This window comes from Camelina sativa, chromosome 6 (genome assembly GCF_030686135.1).
Source record: "Camelina sativa cultivar CO46 ecotype springtype chromosome 6, ASM3068613v1".
Taxonomy (NCBI): domain Eukaryota; kingdom Viridiplantae; phylum Streptophyta; class Magnoliopsida; order Brassicales; family Brassicaceae; genus Camelina; species Camelina sativa.
The window spans coordinates 5553720-5575719 of NC_141885.1; the positions used below are offsets into that span (position 1 = coordinate 5553720).

The 22000-nt window shown below is 33.2% G+C and overlaps 2 long non-coding RNA genes and 1 pseudogene across 3 annotated transcripts; 2 read left to right on the top strand and 1 right to left on the bottom strand.

Annotated features, from left to right (window-relative positions):
* Window positions 1-239: 239 nt before the first annotated feature.
* Window positions 240-4332, bottom strand: LOC147942306 (uncharacterized). Of its 2 annotated transcripts, none has more exons than XR_015560468.1 (2): window positions 4203-4332; window positions 240-582 (listed from the first exon to the last, which is right to left on the bottom strand). It is a non-coding gene; the product is annotated as an uncharacterized LOC147942306 (long non-coding RNA). The 2 variants fall into 2 exon arrangements; XR_015560469.1 differs by having other exon boundaries at window positions 4047-4280.
* Window positions 4333-7899: 3567 nt separating this feature from the next.
* Window positions 7900-9251, top strand: LOC147942307 (uncharacterized). Its single transcript, XR_015560470.1, has 4 exons — window positions 7900-8059; window positions 8201-8264; window positions 8366-8485; window positions 8871-9251. It is a non-coding gene; the product is annotated as an uncharacterized LOC147942307 (long non-coding RNA).
* A 372-nt stretch (window positions 9252-9623) lies between these two features.
* LOC104698730 (uncharacterized) lies at window positions 9624-11593 on the top strand (annotated as a pseudogene).
* The last annotated feature ends 10407 nt before the right edge of the window (window positions 11594-22000 follow it).

Genomic DNA, 22000 nt, shown 5'->3' on the forward strand with positions numbered 1-22000 from the left:
GACTTATAAACTTCCACAAATCTATAGAATAAATGACTTCGTTAAGAAATGATTAAAAAAAAAAAAGTTTTTTTGCTCCTGAGTGGCTCCTTTAAACAATCCCAAGAGCAGCCAAACTTAGTTATTTCGACAAGTATTTAAACACTTCACCTAATCCTAGGACTAATTTCGTAAACGACAAACTTAATGACTTTATTTTTCTTAAATCTATCCTAAAAGTAAATTAAAACTAATTAAGAAACAACAATCGTAGGAATTCCACATAATAATAATATTAAACATGCGTGCTACATAGGACCAGTTTCTCCGAATATTTATCATACCTCTTACTAACTCAAGAGGTATGATAAATAGAGAGTGAGTGTGGGAAGAAATGAAACCAAAGCAGAGAGCACCCTTTCATGTCTTAAGAGAAACACACAAATATATTCGTGAAACACAAGCCAATAGTTACGTGGGACAGAAGCAACACAAGAAGATGCTTGAGACTGGAGCGATATGGGGATTAACCGGGATGACGGTGACGAGCTTTATCTTCTTTTGGGCGATGTACAGACGATACGTCCCTCACCATCTTCGAGCCTACATGGAAAAATACTTTTACAAGATGCATGATAGGATGGATCTCTTGTAACGTTCACATCAAATTCACTGAGTATACAGATGAAGGACTAAAGAGAAGCCAAGCCTACGACTCCATACACAACTACTTATCCTCTAAATCAACGGCTCTTGCGAAGAGATGGAAGGCGAATGAATCGAAAAACAGCAAATCGTTGGTGCTTAGTATGGACGATCACCAGGAAATTGAAAATGAGTTCAAAGCAGAGTCGGCGCTGATAATCAGTGGGCCGCATGTCCAGAAAAAATTTAGGCTAACAAATTAATGAAAAACAAAGAAAAAGTAAAAAAAACAGGTGATACTGAGCCTCAAACCCATTACCTCAGCATCAATTTTTACATCTTTTCCCAACTGAGCTAAAAAAAATTTCAAGAAATTTAGGACCGAAATATTACTTATCCTATAAACGGCCGCAAGCACATGCTTAGCCTCAAGGCCGGCTCTGGTTCGAAGGCGTGAAGGCTAAGGGGCATTCAAATGTGAAAGTGACTCAGACTCAGTAACTTTGGTCGAAGCAGCTCGGACGAGAGATGATACTTGACGCTTACTTTCCATAGGCGCCACAGAGGGATGGTCATTGAGACTTATCTTAATCATTTTTTGAGAGAAGGGAAAGCTATTGGGTTGAAGAACAAAGAGAGGAAGCTTTACACTAATAATTTGAGTCAAGATTGGTATTCTTGGAGATCAGGAAAGTGGAGTAACATTCCTTTTCATCACCCCGCTACGTTTGAAACTTTAGCTATGGATATGATAAGAGAGCACATGTGAGAGGCACATGTTAAGAGTAAAGAGAAGCATGTGAAGGATAGAGTATAAATAGAGGTAGAGAGGAAAAATATAGGATCATCCTGCGTGATCAGAGTTGTGAGTTCTCCTGCGTGAGAAAAGGGAACAGAGCCTGGGTGCTCTGTTTGATAGGATAAGAGTTTGAGAACTGTAACTCACTCTTCTTATCAGTTAGGGTTCTTGTATTCACCATTGTTGATCAATAAAGAAGTATTGAGAGTTATCGATAGAGTTTATAGTTCTTAACTCTATCAAATGGTGCGCTTGTGAACACGGATCAAATCGAACGCTGAAGAAAATTAGGTTTTCAAGCAATTTGGGGATTTTGTTTGCAATGTGTCTTGAGGGATTTCCCATCTTCAAAGGTGTTGCCGGTGAATTGCGACCATAGCTTTCATGGATAGAGGATTTATTTATTAAGGAGGCTTTCATGGGAGATGAGAAGCTGAATCTTGCACAGAATCTTCTCGAAGGTGACGCTGAAGCTTGGTTTTACTGGCGACAATCACTTTGCCCTTTCTCAAGCTGGCAGAATTTGAAGGAGGCTTTATTGTTTCAGTTCAGTGAAGATGACGATCCAGAGAAGCTTCGATTGCAAGAAAGGAATGAGCGACTCATCCATCAATGGCGTGAGAACAAAATACTTAGGGATGTCACGACGATCCAACAAGAATCAAATCCTTCAGTGGCCATGAGTCAAGAAACAAACACCGATGAGAGATTCCATAATCAACATCAAATATCAATGGAGCAAGACGATGAAATAGCGGAGAAGAAGAAAGATTTGGATTTGTGTTTGGAGAAGATCACGTCGCAACCGCCAGACTCTATTCAGAAGGCATGATTATTTTGTTCAACAAAATCGATTCCGGTGAAGGACTCGATTTGGGAAACAAAAACAGAAATGTTAGTTCACTTGCAAATCATTCTGGAGACAACAAATTCAACTTTGGTGACGAAATTGATTCAAGAAGCAAAATATGAACCGGTTTTGGAGAGTGAATCGTTGGAGAAAGAGCTGATTCACAAGAAAATTGAGATGGTTGTTGTTAAAGGCGATGTTGAGAGGTTTCAAGAAGAGAGAGATGTTGAGAGGTTTTACGAAGAGAGAAGAATCACAAAAAAAATTTCTCCACACCATATGTTTGATAAAATGTCCCCAGTTAAAGACGGGCTGAAACTGAAAAAGAAGATGAGAGGTTTGAAATCATGGATGTTGAAATACAAGCCAAAGAAGGTAAGACTTAGGAAACAACACAATCAGAATTACTCACACACTTGGAGCAGAAGAGTAAGTTGGAGGAAATGCAAGCATGTAAAAGAGAGATTAAAGATACTGCACATTCATGTTCCAGAAGGTAAAACTTTGTCTCGTGTTGATAGGCTGGACAAAAGGAAGAAGCAGAAGTCTGTATTGGTGGATTGCTTTAGACCAAGTGTGAACAGACCAAAACAGAGGGTCACGTCAATACAGCAACATCATCTTGTTTTCATGGTTGGAATTCAGAACACTGAGGTTGCTGGGAGATCAAAGGAGAGAGTCCATAAGTCTATGGCTCAAAGTAGAAAGATGCAGCTTGGGATTGCAAGTTACCATGTTTGGCACCGTTGGAAAGCTTGGTATATGAAAATCTTTGATGACGCTGGATCTGGATCAAAACTGCATTGTGTTGGCAACATTACTGCAAAACAAAGTTATGAAGGGAAGTTTATAGGACTCTACAGCTCAACAAATGGGGACAGGAAAAACTATTTTTCTTTGTGGCATCGTTGGAGAGATTAGGGACAGAACAAAGAGCATGGATTCGTGCTTGTTTACAAGTTCCAAATTAAACAACAGATTGATATGTGGTGGTCTCAGATTGGGAAAGTCATTCAACCTGCAACTTCTGCATCTATGTTGTTGGCTCTGCCAATCATCCCAACAACTCTGCAACAGCTTATCTACATGAAGATGGAGCATGCTTTTATCATTCAAAGGGCATTGGAACAGATTCAAAAGTTTGGTGATACTAGGATGAAGGCTGTTTGTTTGCTTTGCTTGGGTGGTATACATATCTGTTTTACAGATTTAGGGAAGAGAAAGTTTTGCAAGGACTGGTGGTTTAAGTTCAAACATAACACATCGTCTAAAGACAGCAGTGCAACTTACAAAAGTCACGTAGTGCAGCGGATCCGTGTCTCTGGAGCAGCTCTACCATTGCATCAACAATTCTATTCTCTACCGCAGTCACTGTTTTTCCATCTTCACTACAATTGTTACATCACAGCTTGAGGACAAGCTGTTTTGAAAGGGGGGAGAATTGATAAGAGAGCACATGTGAGAGGCACATGTTACGAGTAAAGAGAAGCATCTGAAGGATAGAGTATAAATAGAGGTTGAGAGGAAAAATATAGGATCATCCTGCGTGATCAGAGTTGTGAGTTCTCCTGCGTGAGAAAAGGGAACAGAGCCTACGTGCTCTGTTTGAGAGGATAAGAGTTTGAGAACTGTAACTCACTCTTCTTATCAGTTAGGATTCTTGTATTCACCATTGTTGATCAATAAAGAAGTATTGAGAGTTATCGATAGAGTTTATAGTTCTTAACTCTATAAGGATATATCCATGTTCTATGCAAATCATCAAACCCTAACCTGAACCTTCAAAGAGATTTAGTCTCAATAGTTTCTGAAATCAGTATAAGTATGCCGCCACCTTCTCAAGTATATAACAGTTGCGGTACCATCTGTTTGGATTTCAAAAGAGGTGAAGTCTCCAAATCTACTGAAAAACATGGAACTATGAAATACCTCTTCATATGCGGAAACCTTTTTGTATCAACTTGCCATACAATAATGATGATGAGAGGTTGGATCCGATCCAACTCCAAATCCAACAGAAATATATGGCGTCAATGTAATAAGTGCCAGCACATGTCTGTAACTTGCATGTGCCATCTTTAGTCACATTCTTTAGCAATGACAATTAATATTTGATTGGAATTCCATCCATTATGTTTTCACCTAACTAACATGTGTTCGTTTGGCTACAAGTATATGGTTGATGGATGGATGTGGCTATTCATTTTGCTACGAATGAGGAATCGAATGGAAGCTTGGAGGTTTTCATTATCATCGTTCCGAAATGCTTAGCTGTGCATGTTTAGGTTGTTGATATTTTTGTATCTCTTTATTTCAATGATGTGTAGTGTTTTCTTGGACTGATTCGATGGAAGAGAAAAAAAAAATCAATATAATCATAGAAACTCGCTGAAAAGTTAAAATGACAAAAAAATAAATATCTTTAAAATATATATATATATATATATATATAAATTTTAAAAATTACTAATTCAAAAATATTATGTTTTAGAAACCTTAACTAAATCATGAATAAATCCCCCAAAACAAATTAAGAAAACTCTACGACGTGATGTATGTGATGCATTGCCCCCATAGTAAAATAGTAGTATGTTATGCATCGTTATGGGGATATATTTAAAATCCCTCCTTGGAAATCAAGTATGGCATATATTTTCATATATCAATTTTTCTTGGTTCTTATATCATATGTGTTCTTTTTTTTATTTGTAGAGCTTAATTTTGAGTCTCATTGCAGAGGTGTTCTCAAGTAGAAACGATTTATGATCACAAAACTTGAAGTTCATTGGCTCGTATGATCGTATCAGATTCTTGTAACGTTGGAATTCAAGTGGATAGAATTTCGTAGCAAGATGATTGGTGAAGTGTGGATCCACAGATGGTCAGAGTGAGATGATCAGGGAAGTGAAACATTGTGTTTTCAAGCCTTTTTCAAGTGAAGACGATAGATGGGATCTCCACCAGTATTCAAGTCCGGATTTTATGGAAACAGCCGTTTATGTGATGCATTGCAGCGCGATCGCAAATGCAAAACTTCTTAGGAAAAAAAAACGGTCTAAAAAAGTGAGAGGATACAAGGCATTCATATGTCAGGTTGTTCTCTTTTGTTTTGACGCGCCATAATAATGATGTATGTGATGCATTGCAACAAAGAAGATACATCAAAGAAGACTACTAATAAACGTAGCAGAAGAAGAATATGGCCTCAGAAATACAGATTGATCGAAGAACCATTATTAGGTACTAGTGTAGTGCTTATTCATGCATCAATATATATATATATATATATATATATATATATACTAGAAGTAGACTCAGGCGATGCGCAAGATAAATTTATAATAATTTAATATATATTAGATTTATTAAAATATTTAAAATTATATATTTTGTGTTTTGATAAATTATCTTATGTTTGTTATTTGTTTTGTTTATAAATAAGTATTTTCGGTCACTTAAAATGAATGATTATTGATTAGTAAAGCATTAAATTGAAATTTTTTATTAATATGAAAGGTGACTTTAAAATATTTAATATGTATCCCATAATATATAGAGCTCTTCATGTTTTGATGCAAAATCAAGACGTACAAACATTTTTTACGTTAGGAAAAAAATATTGATTAAGTATAAAATAAAATGCGGATGAGCATGTGTCCGCTTTTAACATAATCTATAAAACATCAATATCTTCTAAAACCAGACACCTCCAAGAAGGGCGAGACAGTAGCTTGAATTTCTGGAATAACCTCTTCTTGAGCCGAAACTCATGCTCTTCCTTCATTCTCTGCGTAATTAATTTCATTAACTAAATAAATAAAGGTAGCATAAATAATTTTGATATTTATATATTACCAGCATGCTTCACACATGCTTAAAAGTTTTATTATTATAATTTGAATGTTTTAGCAATAAAGTATTTTCAATCTTAATAAATTATACAAATGACTTCAAATGAATTTGTGTTCTAGAAGTAGAATTCTTTCTGTTTCTTGATTAATTGAATTTGGAAAAGAAAGTTCTCTGTTAGATATTTCTATAAATTTTGATCACGTACTTTATATCTATTGAACATACTAAATACAAACTGAGTTTTTAGTTGAGAATTGAGTAAAAAAATGTTATTGATATATTATTATATCAAATAAAGGACTATGGAAATGGTTATCGGAAACAAAGTTAATAAATACATACAAATACAGTTGTAACGTTAAGGAACACATTTAAAGTAATAGTATTCGAAACAGTTAATATTTGTTTAAACTCATTTTCATGGGTAATACATACAAACACACTTGTATAAAATATAGCATGGGTAATAAGTAGCATAAATATTGTGACTAAGATATAAAATCTATTAGAGTTTATGAATTATGATCTAAAACTAAATTTTTTATATTAAAATTTTATCAAATGGATAAAAAGAAAAACAAATTACAACATTGATATACAAAATATGCATTTGAAACAACATCTACCAACATTTACAAGCGAGAATGTGTTATGTGCCTAAGACCTTCTTCATCTAACTCTTTCTAATGAATAACCATATTTAACATGTTCACTTCTATATATGCTCTAAAATTTCGACTCAATTTATTTATTTCAAAACCTACAAATGTCACATATAGGAAAACGTTAAATATTACAAAATTTAGAAAATTATGTGAGAGGTAGAATAAGATGTTTAATGAAGACTTTGTCTAGCTATTTATACATAAATTTGTAGTAGTATGAGAGGTTTTTCAGTTTTTTTGGTCAAACATCCTGGTAGTTATGGTTATATTTCAAAAAATAAATATACCATAGGTTTTGTCTGTGTTTTTTTTTCCTTGTAAAACACAAATTGTATTGCAATTAATACATTAAAGTGTATTCATATGATGAAAGATTTGTTTTTGTTTTTTTTCAAACATCATGGGAGTTACATTTTCAAGAATTAATATGCAATAAATTGTGTTAATGATTACTATTAAAGAAAAAATAAATATTATATTGTTTTAATATCTTGAAATTATTTTAGAATAAATTGATTTAATATTTTGGGACAAAAACTGTGAAACAAATATTATACTTTTTTTATCAACAAATAATTATTATAATATTATAATATTTTTATAGCTTGAAATTAGTAAAGAATTTAATAACTATCACATTATATTTTTCCAAAATTATGATATTAATATTGAAATCTTTAATCATCAGAAATTTATTTTGTCTAAATTTATAATATTAATATTTATTTCTTTCTTATTTGGAAAATTATAATGTTATGGTAATCTTATATAAAGTATTGAAAAATGATACCTATGCGAAATTATAATGTTATGTTAATTATATAAAATATTGATAAATGATATCTATATATAATTACTAAAAGGATATTGCATAAATGTCAATATATTTTTAGTACAGAAATCTCATTTATATTTAGTGAATATGAAAATAATGTATGTACTTTTGAGAAAAATAAATTTAAAGAATTTAATAATTCAAAAGTGAGGACATGTGTCGAAAATATACGCTGCCAAATGTCATCGTGTTATGCAAAGTTAGGAGAAAACCTTCTCATATTATATAAGATTAATATTTGCCATGTTGCTGTCTTGGTGTGTTTTTTTTTGTCACAATTTTTGGTGTTTTTGAAACTAAGCAGTAGAGGATAAAGAAACTGATTACTTGATGAGGTTGTACTCAGAAATGGAAGTTTTAGGGACTGATAAGAAATCTCTCAAAAAAAAGAAAATGGCCTCACTTAGACAGACTTATTGAATAACCATTGTCAGGTATTGGTGTAGTATTCGTTAATCATATATGTCATGTTTGCTGTATTTTTTTTTTTTTTTTTTTTTTTTTTTTTTTTTTTTTTTTATATATAGTTTTGTTATACTAACCAACAGTTTTTGTATCTTTTGGAAACTTAGCAGCAGAGGATGTACAAACTCATGATTGCTTTATAACGTTGTACTCGGAAATGGAAAGTTTGTAAAGGTACATATATATACATCTTCTTGATTTCGCCATTATGCTTCCGAATTAAAATTAATCTTTGTTAATGTCTGTAATGCATGGGACTAAATATAATGTCACAGGGCCATTGCATTGTTAGCGTCCGCTCATCAAGACGTTGACAACAAGAATACTTTTGCAGCTGTATCTGAAGAGTTACATCGACAGATGGATAATGTTAAGTCACATGTCCAAACGAACGGGTATGTTTCTTTGATAGTTAATATAATGTACATAGCTTATTTTATGAGATCTTTCATTCGTATATAGTGGTATTATTAATTATCGTATAGGGGGCAAACCATAAAAAAGTGAAGCTTGAGAGCGAAGGTCTAGTGTTCACAAATGTTCGTTTAATTTCATTGCACCATCAATTATTATACAATTCTCAACTTTTTGTTTTTCTTTGTTTTTATGTTCAACTCTGAATAGGTATATATGAACTCGATAAGTTCGTGCGTTTGCACTCAGAAAAGAGAAGTTTTGATAGGGTGTTCTTGAAATATCACTCCTATGAACTGCTTTGTACCTTCAAAAAAACTTTTTATTTTTCTTTTTCTAAAGTGGAATTAAACACCAAATTCTCAGGGCGGTTGCATTGTTCTCGTTGGCTCGTCAAAAAGTTGGAAAGAGATTAGAATCTGGAGCCGAACAGAAGAACTCTTCGGAAACCTTAGCATGTGTATCCAACGAGGTACATATCTAGAATATCAAGTCGCATATCCTTACAGATGGAAACCATATAACGGTGAAGCCTGAGAGAGATTTTTAGACTATGTTGTTTTCATCTCTTCTTGATAAAAGAGATGTATGCATTTTAGAGTACTCTGATTTTACTATATGGAATCCATGTTAAGAATCATTTATTAAAAGGTCCATTTTGTAATAGCTGTTGGTTATGACACATCGAATTATTTTGTAGATATGAGATGAACCATAATATTAATAAGTATAGTTATTGTTCTCATATTTACAAATTAACTATGAAGTTTAAATTAGCCCATAATATTAGATGTGGTTTATAATTTAGTCTCACTATTTTTTTTCCAAACTGAAAACTGAAAAAAAAAACACACCAAAGTTAAAAAAATTAATCTAAAATTGTCAGTCTAACGCCATATATTGGGATAAGACTAAATCTTAGATGATTAAGTTCAATATATAATTCATGTATATCTTTGCTAGATTATCGGATCTTTGATAGTCGACTCAAATCTGTATAAATACTTGTGCTTATGATGATGAAATACAACAGAGCATTATTGATCTTACATGGTATCAGAGCACGATATGGACTTTTGATAAATTCTTTTTCTATTTTTTTCTTTGCTTCTTTGCAAAATGAGTGAAACTGAATCCGCTATCTCTGTTGCTAAATCTGATTCAAAAGAAGTCTCTGCTGCTCTTATGTCTCCATACTATCTTCATCCAGTAGATAGTACAGGACAGGCGCAGACTCCAATCTTGTTGAATGGAGTGAATTACGAACGGTGGTCGAAGTTGATGTTGAATTCTCTTCGTACCAAGCGGAAACTGGGTTTCGTTAACGGAACTCTTAAACGACCTACCAATAACCCCGATGAAGAATAGAAGTGGGATATGGTAAATGCAATGATCATTGGATGGATATACAGCAGTGTCGAACCGAAGTTGCGACAATCAATCTAGTTGGTGGACAACGCCAACTCGATGTGGGCAAGCCTACAACGACGATTCTCTGTCATTGATGATACGAGAATTCATCAGCTACACTCTGACATCGCGGCGTGCAAACAGAACGACGATGAGGTGGAAGTGTATTTTAGCAAACTCAGGATCATGTGGGATGATCTTGCGGATTTTGAAAAAGGTTTCACGTGCTGTTGTACAACTGCAAATTGTGAATCCATGGTGAATTATGAGAAGATGCGGGAGAAGTTACGAGTGCATCAAGTTCTCATGGGTCTTGACAACTCTCGTTTTGGGACAACGAGATCAAATCTGTTGAGTCGACAAACAGATTTGAATCTTGAGTCTGTTTATTCTTAAGTTATTCAAGAAGAACGACACATCAACGCCATGCGCACTACCGAAGATCGGACTCCGGTTGTTGGTTTCTCAGCAACGACGTCGGCTTCTTCCCAACAGTACCACTCTGTTTCTTCTGTTTCCTCTGCTCAGGCATCGGCATCTCGATTTGTGAAGCGAACGACAGTGTGCTCTCACTGTGGTAAACAGAGACATGAAGCAAGTAGCTGTTTTCAGTTTATTGGTTTTCCTGAGTGGTGGAAAAAGATAAATCTTCCGATGGTCGTGGGAGCTTCGGTCGTGGCAGAGGAGCTTCGAACCAAGGGCGTGGACGTGGAGGTCGTGGATCAGGTTTTCGTGCCTCACACACACAGCTTGGTGATTCATTTTCCTCAGTAGATACATCATCTTCCGGGATCCCAAACTTCACGACCGATCAATGGGCTACTCTGGAACAGTTTGTGAAGAAACAGGGTACTAATACCAAACCTGCGGGTAAGACAGAAAAATTACTTCTTTTTGGCAAAGAACGTCGCCATGATATTATCATTGATTCGGGTGCTTCCCATCATATGACTGGAGATTTATACTTAATTACCGATGTTATCACTATTGCTCCATGTCCTATTGCTTTACCTAATGGACAGATCACTTGGGCAACCAAACATGGCAGTTTGAATCTTGGTGGTCGTCTTGTGCTGTCCAAAGTTTTCTTTGCATCTTGTTTAACGATCACACTCATCTCGGTTGCTCAATTGCTTCGTGATGTTGCTGGTTTTGTCCTCTTTACTAAAAAATTTTGTGTGATACAGGACCTCGGTTCGAAGACTTTGATTGGAGCGGGGAAGGAGCGTGACGGGGTTTATCACTACGAGGGTGCTGTTGCAGTTCAGGCCGGGCATATGGGCACACTACAGACTCGGGATTTATGGCACCATCGCATGAGACATCCGTCATCTAGGGTGCTTTCAGTTTTAGGATCTATTGGTGGTTTTTCTAATAGTGTAGGGTCTTTTGAACAATCTTGTGGTGTTTGTCTACGAGCCAAACAAACTCGAGACGCGTTTTCTTCAAGTATCAATAAAGCATATAATTTCTTTTCTTTAATTCATTGTGATATCTAGGGACCCTATAAAGAACCATCAACGTGTGGAGCACGTTACTTTCTAACAATAGTTGACGATTGTTCTAGAGCTGTTTGGGCAGTTCTGTTGTTGGAAAAGAAAGAGGCGTCTCAGGCTTTGAAAACTTTCTGTATGTTCACGGAACGACAATTTAATAAACAAGTGAAGACGGTCCGATAATCATTTTATTAGTCTTGGTAGAATACGAACAAATCGTTCTTGTTGTTGATCTTATATGCGTTGACACATCACATTGCTCCTCTTTCAATTTTTTTTGTTTACACCTGAGAGATGGTATCAAATCAAATGAGTAGAATCCTCGAAACTTTCATCTTTCTTTAAGAAGCAACAAATATTAAGTTATAAAGTTATATATAAAATTAGTTAAAACTAAAATTCAAAGAATTCAGAAACAAAAATCCAATTAAACTTGGTTAATATAATCAATAGACATAGATTTCAAATCCAAACTTAAATGAGTAAAAATAAATAAAAACTTTGACATATACACGAGTAGCACTCCGCTCCTTATCTCCGACAGATTTTGATTTATATAATTAAGGTTTCCTATGTTGTTCTCCCAAATATATATAGTCCAAAGATCTGATAGAGATCAAACACTAATCCTCACTCCTCAGGTCGCTTCATGCCTTCATCTCTTCGTCAACGCTGTAATCTTTCGAGTTTCGATAAAACATTCCCATGTTTGATAAATAATGTTTGATATAAGACGGTTTTATATGTATGTCATCTCTTCATCAACGCTATAAGAATGTTCGATATAAGACGTACGGTTTAGTGTTTGAAGAGATATTATATACGTTTTAGGTATAATAGATCAAATCAGTATGTATGTCAAACAAATTTATGTCCGTGAAACTCAAAAAGTTAATTATTTTAGGAGGATTTTCAAAAATATTCCTTTTTAATATATAAAATGATTAAATTCTAAACCCTAAACCCTAAATACTAAATCCTATCTCTTAAAAACTATACCCTAAACATAAAATTCAGAACCCAAACCTAAAACAAAAATTTCAAGAATTAATTTAACCAGTGTAATTGTGTATAAGAGGTTAAAAATGAAAATGTTCAAAAAATAGGTATTTTTGAACAGGGATATCTCAAAATGGGTATTTATAACAAATTCTCGTTGTTTATGGGATAAAGTAAAAGTTTGATGATATTTGACTAAACAGATAATTTCAGCTAAGTGAAATATCTGGATTGGTTGATTAATGTATAACGCCTACCTAGTTTTTTTTACCGATGTATTTGTTGACGTTTAAGCCTATTTCTTTACCAAAAATTAAAAAAACATTATATCATTTTTATAATATAAAACTAGACATAATTAAATGTAATGATTATATTTTGAATAATTTTTGGGTTCACCCCCCTTTCTTCACTTCTTCTAATATTAACCAATAATTTCATATAATTCAATGTATGACATGTTATCTTGCATTTAAATTGTAAATATTTTGAAAGATCTAAAATACAGGAAACAAAATAAACAAAGAAAGTAAAAATAAATAAAAATAAAGTTATTGACATCCGTTAGATGTGTTAACAGCGTTGCTTAGGTTTTCTCATTTTTTTTTTGTGTTTTTAGGCGAAGAAAAAAAAAAAGACAATACATATCTATGACTTCAACAAGAGACAACGTTGGTTTGGTTAATTGTTAAGGGAAGAGCGACAAGTAGTGATTGTTCCAATTTTGGGGTTGGAGCTTTTCTATGGTGGGCGCAACGAGATATCGTCCACAGCAATGTAAGTTTTTTTTGTCTCTTTAGCTTTAAGACTGCGTTTCAAAAATTTGATGTATATCTTAATTATATAGCTCGTGGATGCTTATATAAACATCAAATCATATATTGTGATAATGGATGCTATTTTTCCCAAATTACTTCCAATGCGTTCAACATACATAAAATATATTGTATAAATATATGTATATATATTTTCCTCTGAAATGTGTTGGCTAAAAGTAATTTCTAATTTTGAAAAACAAATTTTCTATAATAAAATATAATTTACAATGTAATTTTTTTCTGAATTGAATGGAAAAAGAATGTTTAATTGATATAAGACTTGATATTATATAAGGTTTTAGGTATAATTGATCAAATCACTATGTATGTCCAATAACTTTATGTCCGTGAACCTCAAAAAAATAATTATTTTATTAGGCAAAGTAAAACTTAAATGATATTTGACTAAACGCATAATTGGTTGATTGTTGTATAACGCCTAGTTAGGTTTTCCCGGTGTATTTGTTGACGTTCAAGCCTATTTCTTTACTAAAACTTAAAAAACATCATCATTTTGTATAATATGACAATTAGAACATAATAAAATGCATTAATTATATTTTATTTGAAACTTATATAAACATCAAATCATATATTGTGATAATGGATGATATTTGTCACAAATTACTTCTAATGCGTTCAACATACATAAAATATATTGTATAAGTATATTATATATATTTTCCGCTGAAATGTATTGGAAGAAAACCGTAACAGCTTCTGAGTTTTAAACCCTGGTACAAATTATTATTAGAGATTTATCAACAAAATCAATCCTCATATTTGAGTTCGTAAAAAACTCAGAAGGTTTAAAACTGATTCTCTGCTACAAGACCAAGAGAGATGAGTATAATCCCAGAAAGAGCATGCTTCAATGGATAATAATATCTCATGTTACATGCAATTCTTTTAGTTAAAGCTAAAGATTCAGCAATATAATCCGCATTACTTTTGAATCAGGAGAATTTCATAGAGGAATTTTTGGATCAAAACACAACCGAGTTATAACAGCTTCATCAATGGACTTAATGTCGAGGGCCTAAAAGTAATTTCTAATTTTGAAACCAAATATAGTATGCAATGTAACTTTTTTAAATTACCATATATATATATATGTATGTATATTATTCATCATCCTTTAGACAGGAATATGCACTTGCATTCTAGTGATGAAAATATATAAAATTAAAATTTCAACTATATATTTAGCTTTTAAAAAATGACGAATGAACATCTAATGCACATGCATCTTCATGATCGTGCATTTACACAATGTATACTTGTATTTGATGTGCATTTACACAATGTATACTTTAATTTGATGCGTATTATAAATACTAGCTTATTGCATGATTTTACAATTTATAATGGTAAAATGTATTATTTGAATCCAAATAAACGAATAAATTAAAGATCTTGTCAGAAGAAAGACATTTGTTCATTTTGTATTGCATCATGCATAAATGGTAAAAAAAAGATTTCCCAAGAAAATTAGTTGTCCACTAAATTAAGCTCACATTTCGTCAAATGATTCAAGATAGTTGCTAATCATCATTGTATTAAAAACCGTATCAAACATCGATTCGATATTGTTGGTGAGTGGCTGGTTCAACCGATTGGGATTATGGACTTTCAAAATTTATGATATTTTAATAAAGAAAATATTAATATTAATTTAAAATATATATAATAAAACATATATATATATATATATAATTAAAAGAAATTTATGTATATACATATATATTTGATATTTTGGTATCATAATATAATAGTTTAAAATAAAAATGCAGATATAGATTGGATAATTTGATATTTTGTTTCTTTTCTTCTTCACCTCTGCCTCATGCCATTCGAAAAGAAGAAACTTCATCAGTTCATCTTCTTTTCCGATCTAATCAATAATCACCATCACATCTCTTCGGTTTATTAATTCTTTATTTTCTACATCTTTTTTCATTCTCTAAAATTTCAATCTTGGTTAAAAAAAATGCTATTTTCTTAGACATCTAACCGTTAACCAGAAATTTCTTAATGGTAAGCTCTTCTTATGTTTTGATAACAACAGATTCAATTTAGTGAACTTTAAGATTAGAGTTTGAACTTCGATACTACAAGAAAAGTGAGTATTAATAGCGTGTCATATCCGCTATGGAAGGATTCCACAGCGCTCTTACAGACGTTGTCTATACGCCTGTAATCAAAAGTACGAGAGTTTTGATAACGCTTTTCCGATAAGCTATATTTAAAGTTATTTAACATAGCGGTTTTCTTATGCAATATATAAATATATAATAACACTTTTCTTCTGCAATATTAAAATTTATAATAGTGTTTTTCTTATGCAATATAAAATTATATAATAATCTTTTTTCACCCTCTCCAAAATCCCACGGACGTCCAATGCGAAGGCTGATTGTTTAGCTCGTTCTTCAAGATTGCTATTGTCGGAAACGAATTATGTAAACATTTTCCCTCCAGTTTGGGCAACCAATCTAGGAGTTCTATTTTAATTAATGTTAGGTTGAAAAAAAAAATTATATAATAACGTTTTACATGTGCAATATTAAAAGTATATATAGCATCTTTATTTTGTTATTAAATTGTTAAAGTATATTGTCATAATGCTTAGTCATAATTGTAATATTATAAATTTTGCTTTTATTCAAAATTAAAATTGAAAAAATCTAATAAAAGACAAATTTTAAATAGTAACAAAATGTATTACAAAAGACCAGTACTTATCACATAGTAACACAAAAGGAAAAAGGTTCAGTTCAAAACAACACAATTGTAACAAGTTCTTGCATCACTTTAATTCAATCTTGTCATTAGGCCAAGCAAGCGTTGTACCTATAGCATCAGCAACACACTCGATTTCAAAATTTGGTCTCCACACTTTAGCATCTCCATTCTTTGACACATCTACCCAAACCTTGCTAGCATTATGACCTAATGGGATGAAGTGTACTCGATCATCTGGGTCAGTTGAACAAACACGACCTCATGCAAGAATTTCTCCTGAACCACTGCAATCAAACATGATACATTTCTTTGTGTGTGTAAGTTTCTTCTAATCCCCATATCGTCCAAATATTTCCTTGCCTTTACTCCATTTTTCGATTTAGCACTATTCATCATAATAGACAGTATAGCGTTAGCGTCTGACAAGTTCTTTTCAACATGCATAACATCGATGTTATGGCGAACCGGCAAATTCTGAGACAATAAATCAAGAGGGTTAGTTGATTAACAAAGACTAGCATAGAGTAATGTATTTATATTTAAGTAAGTTCTAACTACTAACCTTCCAATATGATAACTCAAAATTTTTTGATCGTTTCTTCCACCGCCATTGATCAGAATCCTCTTCATATTCTTTTTCTGAGCCCACATCATCTTCACATAACTCAGCTCATTTTCTTTTACTCTCCCTACTTAATGGTTTGCCGAAGTCATTCTTGATTTTCTTAATCACATCAAATAGTAAGGATGTGCAGGACTAAGCTGTTTCCTATTTCCCAAATACACATACTTCCTATTAAACTTCAGCCATCTATGTGGTGTATCCTTCCCACATATATTACAAGCTTGTTTCCCCTTCACTTTACATCCAGACAAAGTTCCTAAAGATGGATAATCACTGATACTCCACAATAACATAGCCTAAGTGTGAACTTCTCTTTCAAATATGAATCGTACACCTCAATACTTTATTCCCACAAGTCCTTCAAGTCATCTACTAATGATTGTAGATAAACATCAATATTATTGCTTGGTGCAATTGACCCAAGGAGCTTCCTAGGAGCGGTGTTTTTCTTGTTTGAGATTCAGAATCTTCTTGGAAAAGATAAGTGCATGACCATGGCTTATCTAAGTTGGAGATTTCTCTGATCTGCTTGTTTTATGTGTTGTATGGCTTGTTAGAACGTTATTTGAGGCTTTGTGCGACTTTCTTGTGGCTTGAGATCGAGTTTAATGGTTGTAGGAACGGAGATCCGATGGGAAGCTTTGGGGAAAAACGATGCTCAGCATATGCGTCGGTCGATGCAATGTGAGGACAACGCGTTTGACCTAGGAGCATCGGTCGATGCCATGTGGAGGCGTCGGTCGATGCATTTAGGGATTTCGTGCTATGTCGATCATGCGTCGGTCGATGCAGTGTGTGTGTCGGTCGATGCATGGGTTGGTGTCGGTCGATGCAGTGCCTGGTTTGTTGTTTGGTTATTGTTTGTTAGTTGATGGTTAGAGATGTCTCTATTGCTTGTGTATATAGCCTAGTAGATGGGAGGATTGCCTTACTAAGTGTTTATAAAATACTCATGCATCTCAATTTGTGTTTGTGGTGCAGGTAAAGGCAAAGTGTGATCGTGGAATCAAGGCGATGAAGTGGAGGATGTCCTAGTGTCTCGTTGATTATCGTCTAACTTCTGTTAGGTTGTTAGAGATGAGTTATTAGAACATTGCTAGGATGATGGTTTCATGTGTTATAACTTTGTTGGATTGAATGATTGGTATTGAATTATTCTTTATTGGTTTATTGATATTATGATGTTATCCGCGGTGTGTGTTGTGGTTAGGAGGCTAGTGGATATGGTACCACTAGTTTAGAGTATTTATTATTATTCTTATTTATTATTTATTTATTTTAAAAAACGGGTTGAGTCGTTTCAGTTTGTGACTAATATTTTTTCCCTTTTAAATTGATAGAAAGAAGAACATTATATTAGAATTACCATTCTTCAAGCAGTGCAAATTTACTAAACCAATTAAACATTTCATTTAAATATGAAAAATTAAACAACCAAAATAATGAATCAATTTTTTAAAAAAACATTGTAAATATCTTAAACCATTTTTGTTACGTACATTTGGTCGCGTATGCTCGCGGGTAAGTCTTCTAACTATGTTACTTTATGTTTATATTAGAAAAATTACTTCCGTTTCATATTATTGAAGATTAAATCATCGCGTCTCTTTTGGTTAATTCTTTTCCATTTATATTTTTATTGGAATCCTTTTTATGTTATAATTAATTTAATTTTTGGTTTGTCAAATTAGTTGAATTATTTTTAAAAAATATATTTGCCCACACAAACGTATAAAAGAATTGAATTAGTGATATATTTGACCACATAAAAATTTTGAGACAATAATTATTTTTTACAATCTCCATGGTTGAAAGAGACTATGCTAATTAGTCCAACAGTCCAACTAATGTGTAACTCTTTAAATTTGTAAAATAATAATAATAAGTTACAGAAAAAAATATCTGTGTTTGTCATCTACTGATTTACAAGTTTACGACAAACCATTCTTTTACGAATCATTTTTGACTGGGAAGTTATTATATAAAATAGAAACAAATCAAATTGAATACCACATATATGAAGTGTAAATATATATATATATATATATATATATATATATATGGCAGCTTCAAAAAAATTTGACTTGACTCTACAAAATGTATATGGAATTTATAAAATTACCGTTGGCTGATATATATATTTTGTGTGAATAAAGTGACATATATTGAGTGAATAAGATAGAAAAAAAAATCAAATTACATACCTGATTTTCTACCTTTAAATGAAATATATTTTTATTTGAATTCAAAAGATAATTTATTTTGCATTATGCTAATTATCTTCTTCTGTCCGTTACAGCACATGCATGATCACAAAAAATACATTTTATACTATTATAGTACTACTAATTATTATTTTATTATTTTGTAATATATACATAAATATACAATTCATTAATTATTATTTTTAATAAAAAAAACATTTATTGTAGATACAATTGAACCATATATCCTTTAAACACACCGGATTATCGTGCATCATTTCACTTAAAATGAGTAATAACCAGATCATACTGATCACCTAATTTTGCCTTGTTCTTTGTCGTCTCGTTCTATTAGTTAAAAGCAGTGAACTTTAAGGGGTGGGGTACTCAGAGCCGGCCACAAGGCCAAGCAAGCAAAGCACATGCTTGCGGCCATTTAAAATATTAACTAATTTTTGGCCGATTTTACAAGAAATTTTGTGTGGTCTAGTGGTTGAAACTGTAAAAACCGAGTCTTAGCTCCTAGGTTCGAACCTTGTCAATGTTTAAAACAGATGTTTTTATTTTTTTAAGAAGAAAATTAAACTAGAAATAAAAACTATGAGGTCCAATATTCTCCCTCGCTTGTAGCCCAGTATATCTCCACGCCGGCTCTGGGGGTACTTACGATCCCATGCAATAAAGAGTAGACCAGTCTCAAATAAAAAGGCTCACACTTATAAAAGAGTACGACTAAATCCAAAAAATCCCAAAATTGGGGATATCATAATTTGGTGTCATTGTCAAACTTGACTAAACAAACTCAGCAAATTTTTTGTTTTTTTTACTGGTGTTATACCGATAGTGATACTAGCTAGTAGCACAAAAAGAATGACCTGATGATGGGGTTTCTACTCCGAGATCGATCACAACAAAGACAACTATATCTGAATACAAACTAAATTACACAAATTGTAAACAAACCTAGAGGAATGTTGGACTTTCTAAGTCCAAGTCAAGTCTCATTAGTATGATATTGTCCGCTTTGGGCCGAGATGGCAAAGTCCGCACGGATTTGTTATTGGGCTCCTTTCCAAAAGGTCTCATACTAAGTAGGCTTGGACTTAACTTATATATTAGAAACTTCTTTTCTAATCTTCCGATGTGGGACGTTGGTTTGTACCCAACAATACTCTCCCTCAAACCAAGGACCACGAACCTTAGATCTCCTCTTCGGCGAAATCTTGTCACCATTAACTCGGTGCTTCCTTATTCGCAAGGTACCTTTCTCATCGTGTCACATTGAGGGGCTTCTCCCACACTAATCTTTAAGCCCATACACATTTCTTAGGTCCATTTATTTCAACCTAGGCTCTGATACCAATTGTTGGACTTTCTAAGCCCAAGTCAAGTCCCCATTAGTATGATATTGTCCGCTTTGGGCCGAGATGGCAAAACTCGCACGGATTTGTTATTGGGCTCTTTCCCAAAATACCTCATACTAAGTAGGTTTAGACTTGACTTATATATTAGAAACTTCTTTTCTAATGTTCCGATGTGGGACGTTGGTTTGTACCCAACAATAAAAAATACAAGTGGCCGAACACAACCGAGCCGAGATTCTTCTTGACTACGAAAATTAAGATTTCATCTGAAAGAGAGCCAATATAGTCGAACATGTGGACATGAAGAGTGAATCCATGTGGCGGCAACCACACCACCACTGTTTCTCCAAAAATACTTATTGTTTAAAATTGAAATATGATAATATCACTCAAAATATTTATTCATCGATCCCATTTTCACATGAATCTAAAGAAACTTATTATTATTTTTATTAATATTCATCTTATTATAGATATCAGTTTACATGTAGAAGAAAAAAAAGAAAAGAAAACGTAAAGTATCCGTAGCTAGAATTTTTGAATTATCTATGCACTCGCATTTTTTCCATCCCTTCAGTCTTCATCCTGCATTATTTGTCACCATATATTACAAACCATGTCAATTTTACTATTACACAAGACACACATACATACATGCATATATAGATTCAAAGAAACAGTTTAAAGAGAAAGAGATTTACTGCGAGTGTGAAGTTGAGGGAAAGGTATTTGTAGATGAAAGATGCTCGCATTTGGCCATACACTCTCTAAAGCAGTTTGACTTGAACTCTGGATCGCGGCATGTGATTTCACATTTGAATATACACAAATGATTTACTGCTTCAGTTCCAATTACAGCCAAAACGATCATCATCATCATCACCACCACACTCAATTTCTTCTCCATTTCTCTTCTTAATTTGAAAACTTTATGTGTATAATATGATATATAATGCTTATATTTACCCAGTGAGAACGAAGTTTTCTCTATTTATAAAGATAAAATCACCAACCCTTTATCTTCATTCTGTCAAGCCATTAAAATGGTAACTTTGAAAATTGACCGTAGAACTCTTAACAGTCGCATATGGAAATTTCAAAGAGAGACTCTGACCAATAATAACCATACGTAACACCATTTAAAGTAGAAAATAACATTAGAAGATTTTTCGTTACATATAAAATTGACCCATCCTGTTTTGGAATTCAACACGTCACTGTTTGACCAACAGTGACCCATTACATATTGGGCCAATAAATGGGCCGTACGAATTCATTAACCGTAGCGTCTTAGAATAATTTTAACGAAAGACTGCGTTTTATCTGAGGAAGTTTCTAAAGTGAGTTTAGCGAGTCTCTTTGGTTCTTCTTCACCTGTCGTTATCAACTTTACCGGCTACTTTGATCGGAGGTTCTTCACCGGTGGTAGCGACTAAAATTCTGAGAGTTGGGGGAAATGGGAATAGAGATTATAGGTCAAATTGAGAAAATCAATGGTAACGCGATTTGAGTTACGACACTTTTGAGGAGAGATACTTAGCCAAGAACCAGCCAGTAGTAATCTCCGGTCCCACTGACGATTGCAGAGCTCGGGAAGATTAACTTGGTATCTCTCTCCTCTTTCTCCTTCCCTCTCAATGTATGTACAACAACATTGTTTTCTTGAATTTTCTCAAATAGTTTTTTACAAGAAGACACGTTATCTCATGGTGATTCCCTATAGGAACGATGGGTGCAGATGAATTTACTGAAACAAACTTCGTTCTGGGCAGTGAAGAATTCTACAAGTCAAAGCTTCTAAAGCATCGGCTGGATGCACAAAATTTTTGTAAGGT